Source organism: Oryzias latipes, chromosome 18, assembly GCF_053564925.1.
Source record: "Oryzias latipes strain Hd-rR chromosome 18, Olatipes_Hd-rR_3.1".
Lineage (NCBI taxonomy): Eukaryota > Metazoa > Chordata > Actinopteri > Beloniformes > Adrianichthyidae > Oryzias > Oryzias latipes.
The window spans coordinates 6,995,135-7,016,259 of record NC_136254.1 but is presented as its reverse complement, the minus strand read 5'-3'; the positions used below and the strand labels follow the sequence as shown (position 1 = coordinate 7,016,259).

Sequence of the window (21,125 nt, the reverse complement as noted above, 5' to 3'; positions counted from 1 at the left end):
TTTTTCTGAAAGGGCTAATGTACTGCTACACTCGATGTGATCTGTCATTTGAGATTCAAAGCCAGCTATTTTTTTCTTTTTTGCATTTCATCCTCCAAGGAACACACAGGTGTTGTAGTTTAACTTGATTTAGTTGCATTAAGCAGGCTCTAAACCTTAATAGATTATAAAATGGACAAATATTAGTTACTTGTCGTTGATTATGTAAGGGTTAATGGCCGATAAAGTGTGCATTATCACTTTTTTTTTTTTTAAACTTGTCCTGTCCAACAGCTGGGCAGACAGATGACAGATGAGAGCTGAAGGCTACCTTGCCCATAAGGGACAGAGGCAGGTTGACCCAGCAGGTTAGATCGTCCTGTATGTTTTTCAGTAATGGGGTGTAGTTTAGCTGCACCAGTTCTGATAGTTTGGGGGGAAAAAGATACATAGATATTTGATATTTCCTGATTTGACTGGTATCGTGAGTCTTTGCTCCGCATTACTGTTCAGTGGTAATAAAACAGATTTATTCCAATTAATGGAGTAGTCTCATATGGAGAATTCATTAATGATTGTTGCCGTTTCATTTACAGAATGTAATTTACTTAAAAACAGTAATATGTCATCTGCATAGAGACTAATTTTATGATGGCTGTGTTTGGTTTTAATTCCTATAATGCTCTCATTCTGTCTCATTGCTGCAGCTAATGGCTCAATAAATATATCAAAAAGAGAGGGAGAGAGTGGGCAACCCTGTCTTGCTCCTCTTCCAAGAAAAAACCTGTTTGAAGTCTGTTTATTAGTTCTAACTGATGCATTGGGGTTGTGATATAATATTTTAATCCAATTGACCAATGATTCTCCAAACCCAAACTTATGGAGGGCAGCAATAAGGAACTTCCAGTTTACTCTGTCAAAAGCTTTTTCAGCATCTAGCGATAAGTCATTTCCTGGTTTTTAATGGTGGCAAAGTCTATTATATTAACAAGTGTTCGGAAATTGTCATCCGAGTGTCTACCTTTGATGAATCCAGTTTGGTCGAAGTGAATTAGGTGAGGAGTATTTTTTTTCTATTGTCTGCGATAGTGCTTTGCAGATCATTTTTACATCTGCATTGATTAAAGAAATAGGGCGATAGCTTGAAGGACTATTGGGATCTTTGTCTGGTTTTAGGAGGAGAATTATGTTGGCGGAGTTCATGTTAGGTGGCATTGATTGGCTTTCATTGATAGATGTGACCGTTTTATAAAACGTTGGTGCCAGTTGTTCCCAGAATTCTTTGTAAAACTCAGCAGGAAAGTATCAGGCCCTGATGCTTTACCATTAGGCATTAGTAACAGAGCTTCATGAAGTTCAGACGAGAGCGGAGAGTACAAGTTTGTAATTTGATCTTCATTTAACCTGGGTAGGTTTACATTATTAAGAAATGAGTCAATACTTCGCTCTGACGGATTGATCTGTGATGTGTAAAAGTTTTTATAAAAGTTTTCAAATGCATTATTAATTTTGACCGGGTCGTGAGTGACATTTTCCTATTTGGGCCATAATAGAAGTGATTGTTTTTTTTTTTTTTCTATAAATTTTTAGCTGATTAGCTAGAAATTTGCCAGATTTATTCGAGTTTTCAATCAAATCTTTCAAGTCGTAGCCTTTGTATTTCAAATTGTGTTTGTTTATTGATGTCATTTAACTGCAGCTTTAAATTTTTCAGATCACCCAGTATGTGTTCCTGTGCAGAAGCAGCATAAGCAGTCTCCGGGGTTTTGATTTAATGTTCTAATTCTAATAAATCTGCTTTCTCTTTGCGTTTTTTTATGCGTTGAATAAGAAATGATTTTCCCTCTCATCACTGCTTTTGCTGTTTCCCAAAGAAGACATGGTGAGATGTCAGGAGTATTGTTGAATTCTAAGAAGGTTGCCCACTCTTTTTAAAGAATTCAATAAATTCTTGGTCTTTTAACACACTGAAAAAGGATTTGTAGAACCAAGGCAATTAAATAGTGGAAACCCGTTCCACCCAATCATTTTAAGTTGAATTTGCATGTTTTCATTGTGTTGTCCCAACACAAATCCTTTCAGTTAGACCTACACAATTCTTTTGAGTAGAATATGCATTTATAAGTTATGTTGTCTCAACACAATTTTTGTCAGTTAGACCTACACTATTCTTTGATGCAGATGCAGGAAACAAGCCTCCCGCATCCTGAAAGACCCCACCCACCCCTCACACCCTCTGTTCTCCCTGCTCCCGTCAGGCAAGAGGCTGCAGAGCATAAAGAGCAGGACCACCACACTGAGGAACAGTTTCTTCCCTGAAGCAGTCAGACTGCTGAACTCATGAAGATCACTGTAACCTCTCTCTCTCGCACAAGGACAACGGTAAAATGTTGTGATATATTCTCTTGTATATAATCTACATTTATATAATACTACATTTGTATATGGTCTAATTAAATAATTTAATGCCAACTTAAAGTCCATTAACTTTATTTATAGAAAACAAAACACAAGATCTTCAAAGTCTCAAAGAAAACCCTTATAGTGATACAAAAAAGGACATTTTTTACATGTAGTAATATCATTTTTGTCTTATCTCTATTTTATTTGAATACGTTTTTATGTGTGTTCAAACTTTTAATAAACTGAGTGTTGATATTGCTATACGACTTACAACTACTTAAGAAGCTTTTTGGGGGCTTACTTTCTTAAACTATGATCAAAAATATTACTTAATTAATAAATTATCACCATTACATTTCATTATTTTAAATAGCCATTTAATGCAACAAATGTTAATTGGGAGCCGGTTTAGCTCGTGCTGGTTTGCGGCACCTTCCGTCCGTGAAACCAGGGTTCGACTCCGGGCTGCTCCCTGTTCCCTTCTCTACTTCTGTGCTGGTTCCAAGCCCGGTTTGAGAAGGTTGCGTCAAGAAGGGCATCCGGCGTAAAACGTTGCCAAATTTACCATGCGACTTGTTCGCTGTGGCGACCCCTGATGGGAAAAGCCGAAAGAGGAAGAAGAAGAAGAATGCAACAAATGTTAATTATTTAAGGGTGACACCAAAATCAGGGCATATAATTTCCTGTTTACCTGAATCGTTTTGCTGCTTCTTCTGACTCAGTCTGCTCAGTTGAGCTGTATGCAGGGTCAACCAAATAAACTGTGCTGTCTGCAGCATTCAAAAACTGTAAATTGAAAGAGATAACAGATTATAATAAATTCTATTTATAATGCACTTTTCATTGAATGAAACCTCAAAGTGCTACAAGATATGAATAAAACGTTATTAAAAAGAATGTCCACATTTTAATACAAAACTAACTTAAAACTTAACAAGCAAAAAATTAAACTATCGGCAGTCATAGGCTTTTTTTTTTACATAGATATGTCTTTAAAAGAGTCTAGGGTCTGTGATGTTCTGAGATGAACAGGTAGGGGGTTCCAGAGTCTTGGTCCAGCAGAACAGAATGCTCTGTCTCCCATCATGTGGAGCCTGGTGGGGGGAACCTGAAGAAGGAAGCTGCCTGATGAACGGAGGGTGCAGGTATCTTTTTGGGGAACGAGGAGCTCCTGGAGGTATGGTGGTGCCTGACCAGCCATGCATTTGTATGTGATGATGAGAGGTTTGTATTCAATCCGGGATGAAACAGGAAGCCAGTGCAGCGATTTCAGGATGGGGGTGATGTGTTCATATTTCCTGACTCCATTTAGGATTCTGGCTGCACCGTTTTGGATGTACTGAAGTTTTTTTTTTTATATTTTTGTTGGTAATGCCAGAAAAAAGGGAGTTGTAGTAGTCCAGCCTTGAGGAGATAAAGGCATGGACAAGTGTTTCTGCGTCAGGAAGTGATAGAAGGGGGCGGATTTTGGAGAGGTTTGGTAGGTGGTGGAATGAGGTCTTGTATAGATCCTTTGTATGGTTGTTAAGTTTTAACTGAGGGTCAAACTGTACTCCTGGGTTGGTGACTGAGGAGGAAACAGTGATGATCTGACTATCGAAAGTGAACTGGGATATTGAGGAGGAATGAATCTGCTGGCGGGGCAACAAGCAGTGCCTGGGTTTAGCTGCTGCTTAGCTGTAGGACGTTGATGTTTATCCATGCCTTTATCTCCTCAAGGCATGCAGTGAGATGGGATGGAGCTGCAGTGGAGTTTGGAGCAGTTTTTATGTAGATCTGTGTGTCATCAGCATGACACGTCCGAGGGGAAGCATGTAAATAATGAAGAGAATAGGGCCGAGAACTGACCCCTGCGGGACACCACATGTCACACGGAGCGGTCTGGACTTGCATCCTCCCATGAGCACATTCAGTTCTGTCAGATATGATGGGAACCACTTCAGCACATCTGCTGACAGTCCTACAGTGTCTTTGAGGTGATGCAGAAGGATGGTGTGGTCCACTGTATCAAAAGCTGCTGGCAGGTCCAGAAGAACAAGCAGAGATGGTGATCCTGAGTCAGCTGCCATCAGCAGATCATTCGTCACCCTACGCAGAACAGTTTCCGTGCTATGGGCTGATCAAAGACTAGACTGGAACTTTTCAAAATGGTTGTTTTGCTTTAGATGCTTTTGCAGCTGTGAAGCGACCATCTTCTCCAGGATGGCTTATGATGACAATTGAACACATTGACATTGAACATCCTCCATCGTTTTCTCAGCAGACAACTTCCTGTTGCCTGATTTCCTATTGCTTACTACAGTCAGATTACAATGACTTCATAATAACACGTAAAAAATAAATAGAATAAGAACTGCGACCTATAAAGTAGGTGAAAATATGTTAATATTTTTTGGCATACTCTATCATTTATTAGGCTCCAATAAGAACTATTTCCCAAGACGCCACAAAAATAGAAAATATGTCGTAATGAACCGGCAGTTAATCCACTTCAATAGAATTTTGTCAACAAAAATCTTTTTTAAAGATTTAAATAAACTAATTATGGTGAATACCACTGTATTACATAAGCATTGAAAGGAAATTGAATTTAGAATGTTAGATTAAAGGTACTTACGAGAAACTTCCAGTGTGCATTGTTTATGTTGACACAGGTCACAATGGCTTGATAATTGATCTAAAAACCACAACCTTTAATTAGCAACACAAAGAATAATGTATTGACTATTATCAACATATAGCTATATATATGTATAACTGCAGATAAATACATTTGTGTGTATGTGTGCTATATCAATATATATGTAAGTGTTGAATTTATTGTTATTTTACTAATTTTACCTTTGACAAAACGTGTCTCCTGACCTCGTCTCTCTGGCCAAAGAGGATTATTCCAGCCACGTAGTGGCTGAGAATGTAAATGGTCTTCTCCAGATGTAGCTGACTTGCAGTTACATGAAGAAGGCTCTCAACCTTCATAGATTCTAAAATGGAAAAAAAATTAGTTACTTGTATTTATGGTTCCGCACTTCGTGGAAGCAACCCTCCAACGCGAAGCGGAGAACGGTTCAGGCTTCCACACCGTGCATTAAAAAGTTATATTGCACACTTTGTCGGCCATTAACCCACTTATACCATGGTCATTTACAAAAGAAATAAATATTAACCAGTTTTATTTATCAATTCTTTCAATATTTTGAATTTGGATTGCTTTTCTCACAAAAAGCTGACTATTTATTCTGTGATGTGGCCAAGATTCAGCAACAAAAGTGATTTTTATATATATATATATATATATATATATATATATATATATATAATATGCGGATCGTCCCGCTGGGTTGAATAAAGCATCAGTTTGGAGAGAAAGTTCACCTCTTACTGCTTGTTTTTGTATAAATGATTAAACTAAAGGTTGTTTTAAAGAAGCCGGCGCAGTGATACAGAAGATTTCAGATGTGACCGGAACTTCTTTTTGGGGCGTGCGGTTATCACTCTTTAATGCATACCCAGAAGCCAATCTGCATTGTGCATTCACCTGGACCATGGTATAAAATGCTTTACCGATAATCAGCTGCTGCTTGTCTACTCTGGAAAAAGTTTAGTGAGCACCAAACCTTGCAAAGACACTACGTGTTTAAGTCTCTGAATAAGCACTTCAATTATCTTTAAATTAAAATTTTTTTTTTATATGTATATATATATATATATATATATATATATATATATATATATATATATATTATAGCCCTTTATAGTCAAAAATATAGTATTTGATGCTTAGATGTCTACAATATTGAAGTTAGAAAACATGACTATCAAAGAAATGATAAAAATATATACCACTAAATAACAAATTTTAACTGACTTCATGTATTCATAATGGTAGTTTGAACTATTTATTAGTCATTCAAGAAATACGCAATTGAATTTATTTTTAAACAAATGTATAATTAGTAATTAAAATTACTAAAAACATGTTTAAGAGTGTTATACATGCTTGGGTTTAATTAAATTCAAAACTAACGGTACACTGATTAGCATCAGTATATCTGTGCTTTAAAATAATAGGTAAATAAACGTTTAAGTGTGCCTATGCAAATAACACAAACATAGAATGAAGTAAATATAAATCCTAATGTTTAAACATAACATGTAAAACATTTAAGTTTAATTTTAAATATTGAGGTAATTGTCATCCTTCATAAAAAAATACTAACCTCGCCTACAAGCCATTCGTTGGGTCTTAGAGTTCTCAACTCGCTGTGGTGTATTGTGAAGCTGTGTCCTCTGATTTGGGATGGTATCACAGAAACAACCACTTCTGTATCACTTTAATCCCATAGCTGGATGAGCTAGCAATAACAAAAGAAAAATAAACAAATATATAAAAATCTATATTCAGACAGTGGCTATGAAAAATATGGAAACCTAAAATACCCTGACAGTTGCAGGAAAAGTCAGAAGAGGGGTATGGTTAATTTATGTAATTTCATAATGTAATAATGTTACTGCCAAAACACATTGATAACATATCTTGCCTGAGAAATAGGGCTGTCCAATGGTTTCTTAACATAAAATTGGAAAAATTATTATAACCTTTATATGTTATATCTCTATGCTACCAAAATAATATGGCATGTATCATAAATAAATCTAAGGGAAAACAATTTTCAGAAAATGGTATTACCACAATTTCATAATTTAAAACAATAATTTATAGACAATGTGTTAGTCTACATTCTTCTTTGAAAATGCACAGTTCACAATAACTTTGGGTTATTGTGAAAGACTCAGTGGATGTCAAACGTGCCTGTGTTTCACTTATAGATTTTGGGGGTAGGGTGGTAATAGTATTGGGGTTTACCTCGTTTTGTGTTTTGTACACAATTCTCTTAAAAAAATAAAATAACCCAATATTATTGTTGACTGTGTTTATTAAAAGCAAAAATTACCTGTGTAGGACCTTCTGGGCCTGAATCCCCCTTGTCAGCTACTTTGGTGCTTCTCTTCTGTGTTCTCTAAACCAAACATGTGTATTGATAATCAAAGACCTTTCATATTGATAACTTTAATTACACAGTAAACAGCATTATAATATATCTCTACTAAATAATTACCTTTTCCTTGTATTGTTTAAAAACAAAAGACTTGGTAAGAGGCGACACATAAATGCTGCATTTCCTCTGCTTTCTCTGTTTCCACCGCTCAACATCCACTCTGTGTGTCTGTAGTCAAACAAGATTAAAAATTAATAGTTATGCACCTAAGAGGAAGTTCATTGAACAGTTTAAGTAATGATTACATTGCAATAATTATTAAATTATTCAAACAGTAAGGTACTTTTCATGGAGGTCATGTAAACCAATATAAGTCTAGTTGCTTTGTTATGTCTTCTAAAAAAGGTCTTGTTTAAAAGTCGGCCCATTTCACAGATATGTAATTAAACCTCATTAAAAAATAATATTAGAAGTTGAGTTCCACATGACAGTTATTTATTTTCTTCTACTTGTAACAAGGATAGACTGACAGTATATTATTTATTTTGAATTTCACCAAATCCTGATAATTTTTCGTATATATTTTAAGAAATGTTCATATTGTTTATAATCAGGATGTGTATATATTTTAAGACATGAGTGCAAATATCTGTACTATCACTTTAAGAGAACTTTCTAGTTTTTGTGTGCCACCCCCCTTTCTCTCAGTTCGCGCTGAGACTGCTGAGAGGAGGATACTGCGACCCCATGTGTTGAACCAGAGAACTACATGTCACCAAGTTATCTGTTTTGTTTGATGTACAGATATCGAATTACATAAGTGCCAAAAATTGAAAGGGCGTAAAGACAACTAAGTGGGCGTATTTAGAAACTGAATGAGTGAACCTTAAAACTGTGATGGCGCAATTCTAACCAAGCGACCCCGTATTTTACAACTGAACGGCTGAAATCCTAACTGAGCAGTGATCCTGCTCGGTCAATTCTCCTTTGTGCCCTCACCTGGATTTACGCTCAGTGTTAAGGGGGCGTTTTTGTCACTTGGGGGCGGCATTCAGGGGTGTGTTTGTCACTTAGGGGCAGGAACCTTTCTGGTTGATCTGATTGGCTGAAATTTGCATGCCAAGCAGCGGGGCGGGGCTTTCATTTTGGGGCTTTAATAGAAATCGAACAGCGGCTGTAACGTGGATTAAAAGCATTAAAACGATAACAAATACAGTGAATTTCACATGAGAAAAACATACAGCACAGAAAACCCAGCTGCACTTTCTTACCTTAGTTTTGGGTCGTTGGTTAATGTTTTAATCCACGTTACATCCGCGCTTTTTTCCTATGATTGCCTCTAACAGGGGGGGAAAAACAAGTTTGACACAAAGAGCCGACATTTCTAACTGTGATAGTCAAAGAGCCACACCACACACTGACCTGCCAGACAGGCACACAATTAAAGCCATATTATTTCTCATAACCCCCTCCTCTCCTCTCCTCTCCTTACAACAGCACCGGCTTAAACGGCGCCGTTTCAGTTTTGAGCGTTTTTTCTGTATTTAACGTTAACACACATACCGGTGAAACGTGCACGCTGGTGTGTGTTTAAAAAGGGCAGCGAGCGCAAAACTGAGTTGGTTGTGATTTATTTTTTCAGTCATCAATCAGCATTTATAATCCATCAAAGTCCTCATCTTCTGCATCTGGAAACAGCTGGGCTACATCTCTATCAGACATGCCAGCTTCCCTTTCCTCATCAGAGTCCGTCTCTTTGCTATGCGGCTCCAAAGAACAGTGAAAGCAGACACCTCAGGCCAAGTTTAAGTCCTGCAGTCCCAAAGTAACTTGCCGGCGCTGTGTCCCGGTAAGGGGGGAGGAGGATGATCAGCTTTTCACGGTCATCTGCTGAAAGTAGCAGCGCTGAGCCTCGAGTCGCTCTTCCAACACAGGCCTTTCCTTTTTCGCGGAAACTCAGCAGCTGCTGCGTCTTCTTGTCTTTTCGGAGTTGGTTTTCCAGCGTCCTCACTTGTGAACCATAGATTCATTATTTTAAATTCTCTGGCAGCTGAGGTTCGATAAGTTAGAAAGATCTTCACAGATTCAGATTTCCTGCTTCAATAACTCTTCTGATCAATGTTCAAATGTTTCAGTAAGTATCTCAATCCTTTTGTATTAACACAGAGAGTGAACCACAAATGCACTTCTAAAGAAAAAAGATCGTTTTTTTGCCTTTTAATCAGAATTGTTCGCTTTAAGCTGTGAATGCAGACATGCAGCAGCCGGCTGCCAAGGGACCGTCAACAAAGTGCAACCTCTGTGAACTGTGAAACACCACTGTGTAAAAATCAATAATCTTAAAAAAAAATCATAAAACTATTATAAAGCATATTATTGTTACAATACATATTTTGTAGGAAAGTCCATCTTCATTTTATCTTGTTGCATATACTTTTTCAAATTTTAATAGATATGAATCATGACTAAAGTTATCAGTTAACATGAGCTTAAAGTTAACATGAGCTTATTGTCATACTAAAATAAAGAATGTCAATAGTTCACTTTGTTTATTTATAGGAATTTTTCATATTTACAAATGGATCAGATTTGGTCAAAAATCCTCAATAGCTCTGAAGATGCCAGAATTATTTTTTTTTGCATAATCTTTATTTTAGTAGGAAAATATAATATAATAAAATAAAATAAGGTCATGATTAGTCAGTACAGGAAGTTTTGTGTCACTAACTACAGCATCTTCAAAGCCATTGAGCATTTTTGACCAAATCTGATCAATATTTTAATATGAAAAATTCCTTACAATAAATGTGAATTAAGACATAATCTTTATTGCAGTAGGACAATAGGGTTATGATTAGTCAGTACAGGAGGTTTGGTGACAGAAGCTTTAGTATCTTCAGAGCTATTGTGCATTTATGTTATGATTCATATCTTTATTAAATTTTAAGCAATAACTATAAGCAATAAAATGGAGGTTGACTTTCTAACAAAATTTAGTATAATAAATAATGTAGCATGACTATGCTGACAAGTCTTCATTACCAATTCATATAAATATAGACATTTATTCACTTTTTAAAAGTTCACTGATTTTTACATAATGCTGTTTCACAGAGGTTGCACTTTGTTGACGCTCCCTTGGCAGCCGGCTCGCTGCTCTGTTTGCATTCACAGCTTGAAACGAACAATTCTGATTAAAAGGCAATAAAAACGAACTTTTTTCTTTAAAAATGCTTTTGTAGTTCACTCTCTGTGTTAATACAAAATGAGTGAGATACTTGCTGACATATTTGAACGTTTATCAGAGTTATTGAAGCAGGAAGTCCGAATCTGTGAAGATCTAATTTAACCGAACTGCAGCTGCTCTATTCCCGTGTTCCTCCGCGTAGCTGACAGCTGCAGTTTAAACTATGCCTCATAATCGTGTCTCTTTGCATTTCCAGGGTTTCCAAACGAAGTTGTTCTGCATTATTCACATATCTGCTCCTTTGTACTATAAAGTGCTGAATATAGAAAATATGATAAAAGGCAGAGAGCTGCACGCAGCTCAAGAGCCGCCTGTTAACCCCCCCCCACCGCACTGAAAAATGAAGGTCCCGCCCCTCTGCCTCGCCGATAGGCCATGCAAATTTCAGCCAATCAGATCAACCAGAAAGGTTCCTGCCCCAAAAGTGACAAAAACGCCCCCTTAACACTGAGCGTAAATCCACATGAGCGCGCAAAAAGGAACTGACCGCGCAAGATCACTTCTCAGTTAGAATTGCGCCTGCGCGGTTTTAAGGTTCACTCGCTCAGTTCCTAAATACGCCTGCTTAGTTCTCTTTACGCCCTTTCAGTTTATGGCAGAAACGTAATTCCATATACAGATCCCGCTGTGGTGATCAATAAAAGGGCAGCAACCAGCAGATGCTTGGGTCCAGACTCTCCTCATTTGTCCAGTAACACAAAACAACACAACGCAGATCGATTGGGTCAACGGACGCGCGTTACGAACTGGAATGCAGCTAGGCAGATACGCGCCCGTTATATACTGTAGCCTTACATGTAAAGTTTTTATGATACACTATGATACATTTCATTGTTTTACCTTCCGTTTTCTACTCAAAGAGTCAGTGTACTCTCTCAGAAGTCCTTTCAATGTGATTTTGTATGTATTAACAAAATCATCTAGCTTAGTCAGCAGTCTTTGTTGAAAACGGATCTTCTTAAGTCCCACTGACTTTTCTCCATTATGCCTTGTGTCTTATTGTCCTGGGTGTAATTCTGGGGATGAATAAATGTGATATGTACTCACCATAAAATACTGTAATTTTATAAATTACACTAGGTTAATACAATTTTGAGGCATTTGGTACCTGAGTGGATTTACAGGCAGCTCTTCTGTACTTCTGGGCTAGTTAGTCATATATTGGACCATGCCCATGACGTCCCAGGTCACCTAAGAGAAAATTAAACATGTCAGAATTACTTTTTGTACTGTAAGATAATTCAAAGGCATATATGGGTATTAGAAAAGGAAAAAGGCCAACCCAAGAGTAAGCCACTCCACAGAGCAACTTGAAGTAGGAAGAACTTCAGTAATGTTGGGATGAAGAGGCCGTCTTCGAAGCTCTTCAGGATGGTGACAAGCCTGTTCCCCCTTGTAGATTACTAGAGTTTTTAGTGAGTGCTCGTCCTCTACTGTGACATCCACCTCAACAAGACAGTCATCAAATGTGCAAAATCCAGAGCAGGAAAAGACTGGGCCTTTTCTCTTGGGACCAATAGTTTTAACACTATGGTGATTAAAAGCAAAACTGCAGTAGGGATGAATAGTCCCTATACCTTAAGTGTTTTGAAACGTCTTTTTTGCTGTTTCTTTCTAAGATTCTTCCAGTCTCTTTTTTGAATGAAAAAAAAACAAGGTTTCTGTGGCAATTTCTTGATGAAATAATGTTTTTCATTAAATGCAGTTTAAATATGAGAACAATACAATATGTAGCAAAAATCAAAATGGCCAGAGAAACGCTTAAGACAAATATAAACTGAACTATTGTTATCTAGGGGCCAATGTCAAGGCAAATTGTCAAAAACCATAGCATTAGCAACTAAGTGTCATGTGCGGGGAGGCTCGAGAGCTGGTAGGACCCAGACGCAGAGACGGGAGGCCGACGGGTTCAGGACTAGTGGGTTTATAAAAACAAAAAGCACTGCAGAGCAGGATGACCAAACAAAAACGAAAACCATGGAACAAGGACGCTAAGACTAGAGGACGCTAACAACATGACCAGAAGTTAATGGACCAGCCCAAAAGAAAGGCAGAGACAAGACTTATATACAGGCAGGGCAGACAAGACACAGGTGAACACGATCAGGGCAGATGGGGACCAAAGGAAGTACAACTCAAGACATGACAAGACAGGAACCCTTTCAAAATAAAACAGGAAACAGAACCAAACAAGACGGGACAAGAACTAAAACAAAAACCAAGACAAAACAAACTCAAACCATGACACTAAGAGACAGTTTACTATAAGTTCTCATTTGCATTAAATTCAATAAAGCATTTTATTAAATACATAATTGAGTTTAACCGTCATGACGACCTTCATTTGTAGTTTAAAATCTTACCACCTCTTTGTGTTCCTCAAATAATATTGTTGGGGGACTGTGACAATCACTTTGCATCTGAGGTGATGGAGTGCTTTGGCCTTCGGTGTCATTCAGTGACACTAAGCGTTGCAAGTCATCTCCAATGACTTCACAAGCAGATGACATGCAGAGGTCATGTGCTTCATCTTCAGGTGTTTAAAACACCATTTCCTGCAGGGACATTAAATTATAACAACTCATACCTTCACTTTTGTAGACTTCAAAGTAAATACTACATTTTAGATATTATTTATAATAAGTAAATTTTAATACTATAATACTGAACAGGTTTCCTCAGCAACTTTGGAGCCACATTCCTCCCCAACCACTATCACTAGCCGCGTTTACATGGACAAAAGTAATCGGAATGAACGCCTGATCGGAAAGAAAATGCGTCATGTAAACGCGCCGTTCGGAATACTCTGCCCCGGTCAGACTCATTCGGATCAGAATTTCTTTCCGATCGAGATAGGTGGGTTATACCGATCGTTTATCCGATCGTGGAGCATGTAAACGGTCATTCCGATCGTGTGTCACTGCTGCTCTGGTTTACGTCACGCATAGACGGTGTTTCGCTGAGAGAAAGCTTTGGAGCGCATACGGGACCGACCAGCTCTGCGGACGCCCCGTGAAAAGCGCCGCTCCGCTCTCGCCCCGCTGGCTCTCCCCTCTCTTACACCCCTCACGGGGGAGATTAGGAGGAGGAGCGCTTCGTGCCCCCTGACGCTCACTCGGTCCACTGGCACCCGAGTGAGCAGAGCAGCTGGATTAATAATTTTGTGTCGGGGGGGGGGGCTTTTTTACGTGTGCGTTTTGTTGTTTTGTTATGTGTGGGAGAATTCAGACTGCGAGCCGTCCCGCCGCTCTGGGTTACCGGCTGCAGGACTCAGGAGGAACCGTGTTCGAACAGAGCTCGGGCCGCTAGCTCACAGAGTGGCTTTGGGGCGGTCTGTGTGAACTTTTCAGAGCAGAAATAAATGTCACTCAGTCCTTAGAAAGCTGCAGATTGCTGCGTTTCCCGCACGGTCCTGGATTTTGTGTCCATCCATCAGGCTAATGATGTTAGCCCGTGTTAGCCTGTCCTTAGCTTACGTCCATCTAAATTCTTCCACAAAAAAGCACTGACCACACAGATTAAATATAACGATGAGCGAACAGGCAATTCATAATATTCATGACATTAATAAAAGCACGTTTGGAAGATCGTCTCGTATGTTACCGAGCTGCTGCATAAATGTCTGTGGCAGCGGTTTGTTTACAACGGGACCTATATCCGCATCCGGGTGATTTTACACTACTGCGCATGCCCAAATGATTCATTCCGAACGAGAGTATGAGCCATGGGAACGTTTGTTCTAATCGGAAAAAGGTTTTCTGTGCCCATGTGCACGGGTGAATTTTAACCCGACCATTGATCCGATCAAGATATTCTGCCCATGTGACCGCGGCTACTGAGGACAGTATGACCCCTCCGGACCACCTCTCCCCCACCACTGTCTTCTCAGTGACAGAAGAGAAGATGCTGAAGCTTTTCACTAAGCAAAACCCACGGAAGGCTCCTGGCCCGGATGGCATCCCCGCTGCCACCCTGAAACACTGTGGAGGAGAAATGGCAGCGGTCTTCGGTCATTTTTAACACCTCCCTGGAGTCCTGCCACGACCCGGCCTTCTAAAAGCTGTCCACCATCGTCCCTATTCCCAAGAAGCCCCGCATAACTGGTCTTAATCACCATAGGCCTGTGGCACTATGTCTATAGTCATGAAGTCATTCGAGCGCCTGGTCCTCCCCCATCTCAAGTCCTTCACCTCCCCCTTCCAGGACCCTCTGCAGTTCGCTTACAGAGCCAACAGGTCTGTTGACGACGCTATCAACCTGGCCCGCCCCTTCATCCTGCAGCATCTTGACTCCCCGGGAACCTATGCTAGGATCCTGTTCGTGGACTTCAGCTGTGTTAAACACCATCCTCCCCTCTCTGCTCCAGGAAAGGCTTCTCCATCTAAACGTGCCAGACTCCACCTGCAGGGGGATTAATAATGGACCAGAGGCAGTGTGTGCAGCTGGAGAAGAATATCTCCGGCTGTGTACTTTCTCTTCTGCTCTTCTCCCTGTACACCAACTGCTGCACCTCCAGCCATGACTCTGTTAAACTGATTAAGTTTGCGGACGAAACCACCCTCATCGGGCTCATCTCTAATGATGATGAGTCTTCCTACAGCAGGGAGGTGGACCGGCTGGTGTCTTGGTGCAGCATCAACAAACTGTATCTGAATACCCAGAAGAAAGCGGAGATGTTAGTGGACTTCAGGAAAGTCACAGCCCCCTCATCCCCTCACACCCTGACAGACTCTCCCATCACCATAGTGGACTCTGTCCGTTTCCTCTGCTCCACCATCACTCAGGACCTCCAGTGGGAGCCGTCCATCAGCAGAAATGCATCAAAAAGACCCAGAAGAGGATGTACTTCCAGCGGCAGTTGAAGAGAGTCAAGCTGCCGGCCCAGATGATGGTGGAGTTCTATACGGCCATCATAGAATCCATCATCACCTCCTCCACCACCGTGTGGTATGCTGGAGCCATAACCAGGGACATAGACAGACTGCAGCGTATTGTGCGCAACAATTTTCACAAAAATGCATGTGAGATTGTGGAGGGGCTGTAGATCAATACAGACTATGAGTTTCTCCTTTTTTTTTTTTTTGGATGCTGGTGTGCCGCGGGATTTTTGTCAAGGTTTAATTTGTGCCGTGGCACAAAAAGGTAAAAAAAATTAAGTCTTAGAGCACACTGAAATTTATTCAGGAAACATGCATGGCACAGTTTCAAGGCCAAAACCTTTGGAAAATTACTAAAAATTCTAATAAAAACCATTACCTTTTAAGGTATGCTTTTTTTTTCCCTTGGCCGGTTTCTTGAAGTATTGGAAATGCCAAGATGTGGCAGACGTTCCCCCAAAATGTTGTCCCAAAGTTAGTTCCCCCAGTGGAGGCTTTGAGACATTCGGTGGCTCGAACAATTTCCTCAGATGTTATCGAAACCGTTCTGGACTTCAAATTAACAAAAAAATATATAACTTTGAATAAGTTTTTATTAGAAATTACTATTGTGTTTATTGTTTGTTTAGGTTTCAAAACACTGCCATAGATGGATGGAAGAATAAACCCGAGACCACCATTCTTATTAAGACACAAACATCGCAGAGCCAACCCAAGTGGACCTGAGTCTGCAGTACATCTCCACCTGAAGGCCACGAACCACTCTTTCGAGGACAGTGAAGTCCGAATTCTAGCCAGAGAGAGAGGATGGTTTGAGCGAGGAGTGAAAGAAGCCATCTTTGTCAAGAAGGATAAACCTTCTCTTAATAAGAATGGTGGTCTCAGGTTTATTCTTCCATCCATCTACGGCAGTGTTTTGAAACCTAAACAAACCAAACCAGTTCCACCTGAGTCGTTAACCGCTGAAAGAGAGGACCAATTGGAGAGGGAGTCACTGACTCCCAGACCCCCAGCTGAGGACAAAGGACTATTAACGACCCGAAACCACGTAGGCTAAGTGGACAACACCCCCAGTTTCAGGTCTGACTCCTCCCCCATTAGCATATATATCAGCTCTTAGACCAGCCATTTCAGAATTAACAAAGCCTCTTGGATAAGAGGTGAAACGTCTTCCAACTTTAAAACCAAGTCCAGATGACATCCCCTAAAACTACTACAATTTTCGGAACTTTATTTGAAAACAAATTACCAAACAGACAGACTCACACGCAAACATATTTGTAAAGAGAGGTCCAACATTTTTTTTTTATATTTCCAGTTGACTTGCACCCTTGCCATACATATATTTTAAAGTATTAATATTTTCTTGAAAATGTTTTTATTTTTAAAATATAATGAAATTAGTGCTTATTCTTTTCCATTTTGAGATATGAATACAATTTTTTAGATGAACAGTAGATTGCTCTCGGCATAGTTCATGTCTGAGTCCTTCAAGTAGATAGACAATGTAAAAATTGGAGACAGGAAATGCAGTTTGTGTATGTAGACTGCCAAAAAAAAATTGTAAATATATTATTTTTGTTGTATTGTATAATTTGAAAATTGTGTGTCATTCTAATCTTGTTTATAGTGAAATAAAAAATATTGTAATCTTTTACATTGATTTGTATGTCTTACTTTTAGTTACACTCTTTTACATTATACCTTTGGACAGAGCAAAAGTCATTATTAAAAAAAGAATCTTTGTGTTTGCAATTTCTGTTTGTTGTGGTCTATAATGTTTATTGGAAGTATTCAAATGTCAATACAATATTAGGATAAATACCTCAGAAATAACTGTTTACTATGGCTGTAAAAAAAACTGATTCCTCAGGATTTTTCAAAACATGAAGGGAAATAGCATGGACTAACTTGGAGAATGGTCCGGAGGATTTTTTTCTACTTCTGGAAAAAGGACTAATGAAATCCATTGCTATGTGGGACCAAGGATGACAGGGCAGAGGTAGAGGCCTAAAAAGACCTACTAGCAGACGACGAGGATCCTTCATGCTTTGACATACTGGGCACGAAGATACAAAGATCCTTGTAGGGCAAAACCTTAAATCTCTGTCAGAAAAAGACGCTCCGTACTTGTGAAAATGTAAAATATTTTGGTATCAGAATCAGAATCCTTTTATTTTCATTGTACATGGTGATACAATTAAATTGCAGCAGCCTTGGAGTGGTGAAGATAAATAAAATTAAAATAAAATAAAATACAAAATAAAAACACTGTAACTTATGTCTCTAAACAAAAATGTACAATATGTACAGAAACAATTGAACATTAAATATGTACGAACACAATAGAATGGAATGAGTTGAGTTGCCATGAGCGCAGCATAATAAATATTGTGTTATTGAATAGAGACCCGCTTATTGCACAGAATTCAGTTATTGCACACATGTGTAGTAGTCAGCAATTTAGCATTTGTAAAGTCAGAGTGGGGTGTAAGTGAGGTAAGTAGTAAGGTTTATTTTGATCCAGCCTGGCTTGGAGTCGTGGCGAGGCAGGAAGCTGAATAGTGGCTCGTGGCGTGACTGGACATAAGTAATGGTTCGTGGCATGGCTGGAGATTGACCAATGGCTTGTGGTGTGACGGGATGATTCTTGAAATTCCGTAAGAAACTTCGGCTCAGGAAGTCGGGAGACTCAGGTGACCACTCGTGGTTAAGAAGTCCTGAAGCCGAGTCGTAAGACGAGGTTAGACAAGAGCATAAACTCATGAGCTATGGATAACTTAGTGACCAGGTTATGCACCATCAGGGGCAACAAACTGGCGATGAATGCTGGAACTGGAACTCCTAAAGAAGGTCCGGATGGTAATGATGTGAATGGTCACAGCTGGCTCGAGTCAGGAGAGGAGCATAGAGGGGAAGGGGAGGAGAGCTGCCAGAGGCACCATGACAATATCTCTTGTATGTTTTACCTTTGGACAGAAAAGAAATCGTGATTAAAATAATTTAAAACAATTTGTGTTTGTTGTTTCTGTTTGATGTGGTCTATAATGTTTATTTGAAGTATTAAAATGTACATAAAAATTGTGATAAATACCTCATGAATAATTATTTAAGGCATAACAAATGATTCCTCTGGATTTTTAAAAACAGGAAGGCAAAATTGGACGATTGGACTTTGTCAAAATGTCAAATATTTGGGATTTCAAACATGAATAACTCAAACTTTCTACGGTAAAAGTGTCTGGAAATGTCAGTATTTGTAGTCAACATAGTCCTAAAGAGAAGAAAAGGAACTGATGGCAAATACTTAAACTACAGTGTCTCAAACATTGCATCTTTGTCAGAAAAAGACGCTAGGCACTTGTGAAAATGTAAAATATTTGGGATTTCAAACATGGATAACTCAAAATTTCTACAGTAAAAGTGTCTAGAAATATCAGTGTGTAGTCAACATAGTGTTGAAGAGAATAGGAGGAGCTGATGGCCTGGATTATGGCAAATACTTAAACTACAGTGTCTCAAACATTGCACCTCTCTCATAAGATGCTATGTTGTGACAAATCTCAGACAGTATTGACATTTAGATCAACTCTACATTTTTATATTTCATTATTAAGTGTTTTATTTTATTATTTGATAAGAGTAGCTAGTGTATTTTTTCTCCAAACATTCATTTAACTTTTCACTGTTGTAAAATTCTTCTGAAAACCGGACTTCAGCCGTTGTTGCTCTGTTACCGTAAAGCTGAGAATGCGAGAGCAGTGAAAATTGAGGAGCGGCTCATTTGACACCGCAGTTCCGAATGACGGCTGGCTTGACGGCAGTCGCTCGGTGGCGGTTTGCGTATCCACTGCCTTTCTGCTGCGATCTCGGACAAAGGACCAGGGGCACGTGCACTTCCGCGGCATGCGCATTCACAGATCTCATTCTTTCCGCCGAGACAGCAGCTCAAATCCGTAATATGGGCTATGACTAACCTCTGGCGTGCGCGACTCTCTCTTACCCTTTTGACAGTCTCTCTGTGTGAGCGGACATGCCTATAAAACGCACAACACCGGTGCTGAAACGGTCAATCCCTGAAGGGGGCAACGATTTCAGAAAATGGAGCGCACCGGACAACCGTCAGAATAGCCACCCCAGGACGGCCAAATGTTTTTGTCCTGATTAAAAAAAAATATTACGCTTTTGAATTACACTTAAGCAGTGAATATATTTGTTTTTAAATTATATCATTTTTCTCCACACATCTAAAATTACATTACCTAAGAAAATTGGTACTTACCACTTGTTGCTGTTCTGTTTTGCCGCTTTCTGCCTGTCTTCTTCCCACAATTCTTAGCGCCAAAAGCGGGAAAATTGTGGGATTGACTGTTTAATGTTGGTGTTACATGAAGCATTTGAGTTCAATCAACACATTGAAAACATTTTGGTGTTTTTCTCAGTAAATTATGTAGGTTTAACAAAATACTATTACGTTTGACACAATTCCTCTGTTTTGTATCTAAGTTACATAATACTATTGCATCAATTCTACAATCAAGGTTTTGCCTTTTTTTCAGTGCAGAGACGCATTAAACCTCCAGGTTGTACCTGAGGGGGTGGATATTTCCCTAGAAATATTTACAGAAACTGGTGCGTGATCACTGATAATGATTGGATGAATGTTGGAACTTAATTTCTTTTAAAAGAGATTTACTGACTTATAAATAGTCTAAACGGGAGTGTGAGTGGTGAACTGGAGAGAAAAAGGTGAACCCCTTAGTGTTTGGGGGACATGAGCGCCAAGCATGGCAGAGACCCAAATCATTCATGTACTACTTTAGAATACTTGCAGACCACCATGTACGTTGGTTTACTGCTGTGCTGAGTCTGTCATTATCACTTTTTAACGCACAGCATGGAAGCCTGAACCATCCGATTTGTTATTTGTTACGTGGCGCTGCAGTCAAGATTTGGCGACATAAAGCGATATAGATTATGCTGATCGTCCCGATAGGTTGAATGAAGAATCAGTTCAGAGAGAAAGTTCGCCTCTTATTGCTCGTTTTTGTTCAGATGATGAAGCTAAAGGTTCTTTTAAAGAAGCCGGCGCATTGATACAGAAGATTTAAGATAGGTCATCGGAACTTCTTTTTGGGGCGTGCGGTTATCACTTTTTAACACACACCCAGCAGCCATTAAGAATCAATTATTCACCCAGACCAAGGTATAAGGCATTCTATACCATGGTCCGGGTGAATAGTTGATTCTGATTCGGCTGCTGGGTGTGCGTTAAAAGGTCTTAATCAGTTACTGTTTGGCTAGTCTGTAAGCTTTGGTGCTCATTCAACTTTTTCAAAGACACTACATTACATGTTTAAATCTCTGAATAAGCAGTTCTAATTTTCTTTCAAAAAATTTTTTTCAATAGTTTATAACCCTTTAGAGTAAAAAATATTGTATTTATTGCCTAGATGTCTACAATAAGGTACAAAACATGATTATACAAAGAAATGACAAAAAATAGAAACCACTAAATAACCAAGTTTAATTGACCTCATGTATTCATAAACTCAGTTGAAATTATTAGTCATTCATGAAATGCACAATTGAATTTTTTATATTCAAATGTATAATTAG

The 21,125-nt window shown here is 39.1% G+C and overlaps 2 long non-coding RNA genes across 2 annotated transcripts; both read right to left on the bottom strand.

Annotated features, from left to right (window-relative positions):
- Window positions 1-2,452: 2,452 nt before the first annotated feature.
- Window positions 2,453-5,165, bottom strand: LOC144987076 (uncharacterized). The gene is made up of 2 exons (XR_013650939.1): window positions 5,000-5,165; window positions 2,453-3,168 (listed from the first exon to the last, which is right to left on the bottom strand). It is a non-coding gene; the product is annotated as an uncharacterized LOC144987076 (long non-coding RNA).
- A 2,167-nt stretch (window positions 5,166-7,332) lies between these two features.
- LOC144987081 (uncharacterized) lies at window positions 7,333-11,822 on the bottom strand. Its single transcript, XR_013650945.1, has 3 exons — window positions 11,738-11,822; window positions 7,503-7,610; window positions 7,333-7,403 (listed from the first exon to the last, which is right to left on the bottom strand). It is a non-coding gene; the product is annotated as an uncharacterized LOC144987081 (long non-coding RNA).
- Window positions 11,823-21,125: the final 9,303 nt, after the last annotated feature.